We start from the raw sequence: 2,249 nt of genomic DNA, 5'->3' as shown, positions 1-2,249 counted from the left end.
CACACACACACACACACACAAAAGGGAGACATAAGGAAATTTTGCAGGCAAAAGGAATATTTATTTCCTTGACTGTTATAATGGTTTCCTGGGTGTATGCATATGCCCAAACTCATCAAATTGTATACATCAAATATGTGCAGCTTTTGTATATCAATCATACCTCAATAAATGTGTTTTTAAAAAAGAACCCAACTTTAATATAAAGACAAGAACATGTTAAAAGTGAAAGAATGGAAAATATACACCATTTGAAAGCAAATCAAAATAAAGTTGGAATGGTGATATTAATATCAGATAAAGATTTCAAAGAAAAGATTACTATGGATAAATATCTGTTCATAATGATTAAGTGGTCAAGTCATCAAGAGTATATAATGAACCTAATAATGTGGCGTCAGAGGACATGAACCAAATACTGCTAAAATAGCAACAAAAAGTAGACAAATCCACAATAACTATCTGTAATTTCAACCCTACTCTCATAAGTAGACATAAAATCAGTAAGGAAATAGGAGACTTGAAGACTATCAATCAACTTTATCTATTGACATTTATAGAAGAACCTACTCCAAAGAAGCAGAATTCACTTTTTTTTTTTTTTTTCCCAAGTACCATATTCTGGGCCATAAATGAGTCTTAATACGTTTAAAAAGAATGAAGTCATACAAAGAATGTTATCTGACCACAAATTAAATAAAATAGAAATCAAAATCAGAAAGATATCTGGAAAGTCCCAAAATATCTGAAAACTGAGAACATATTATTAAGAAGAAAAAAAAAGAAATTAGAAAATAATTTCTGCTGAATGAAAATGAATTCAGAATATCAAAATATGTGAGCTGCCACTAACGCTGTAGAAATCAATGAAATAGAAAACAAAAAAAAAATCAAAAACTCAATCCAAAATTTAGTTCTCTGAATAGATCAATTAAATTAATGAACATCTAAACACAGTGACTAGGGAGAGAAAATGAAGGTGCAATTTACCGATATCAGAAATGAGAGAGGTGAAATCACTATGGATTGCAGAGATTATTAGGGAATATTATAAACATCTTCTGCAAGTAATTTTGGCAATAGGAATTTAAAATTCCTTGAAAGACGAGCTATCAAATCTCACTGAAAAAGTAATCGAGATCAACAAAAACAGCAGAGTAAGGATATCCAAAAAATCTTTCCCTCCATAAAAGCAAAGACAAAACTGGTAAACTATGAAAACCAAAATTTTGAGAATTCTGGAAATTAAACAAAGACTTTCAGCAACCTGGGGAGGGTTTTTTAAATAAAAGTTGGATGAACATCATTAAGAACAGTCAGTTTTCTGTGTTTTAACTTATCCTAGTCTCATCCTCTGCTCCCAGATTGATGGTAGCCTAGTGGGGCTTGTCGGGGAACATACACTCCCAGTACTATGGGGAGCAAAACCAGGCTGGAACATTTTCAAACTCTCTTTCCCAAATAACAGCCCTTACTTAACCTCTCTATTTAAGATAAAAGATTGTTTGAAGAAGCCACTGAAAGGCTTATTTTTATTTTGTCCAACTCAGAACTCCCACCTAGTGCTAAAGCCGAACCCAGGAGGAAAGAGGCATTTGTCAAAAAGTTTACAGGCAAAATATTCAATTGCTCTGGCTGAAAGACCATGATCGTGACCAAGAAAAAATATTCGCAAGTCAGGTTTATCTCAGCAGTGCAAGATATATTTAACATTTCAAAATCAATGACTGTAATTCACCAATAGACTAAAATGAAAAACCATACTATCATTTCTATGGATGCAAGGAGTGTTTGATAAGTAACATCCATTCTTGATAAAAACAAAACAAAACAAACAAAAATACTATCAGCCATTAGTGAAATGCCTAATACTAGGGCTGGGGCAGGGAAAATTCAAAATGATACCAGTGTCCTTTTGTTTCTGGATTTTTACTGCTGTAATACAATCCCCACCTGTTCTACTTTCTCCCTTCCAAAACACAATCTACTAGTCTTTTATGACATTCATAAAGCTTAACTGGCTGCCCATTGCCTGCAATAGTCTAACTTCTACACATAGCCTACAAAACATTTAATTTCATCTCGATCTCCTTCCAGATTTAATTTCTTCTACTTTTTGAAATACACCCTACTCTTAGCTACGTGGGAGTAATTTAGAATTTCTTATGTATGCCTTTTACTTTCTTGCCTACATACCTTTGTGCAAGCTATTTTCTGGGCTTAGAGTGTTCTCCTCTATATTCTCTTCC

Source organism: Pteropus vampyrus, unplaced genomic scaffold (assembly GCF_000151845.1).
Source record: "Pteropus vampyrus isolate Shadow unplaced genomic scaffold, Pvam_2.0 Scaffold79, whole genome shotgun sequence".
Lineage (NCBI taxonomy): Eukaryota > Metazoa > Chordata > Mammalia > Chiroptera > Pteropodidae > Pteropus > Pteropus vampyrus.
Note: the sequence above shows the minus strand (reverse complement) of the source record.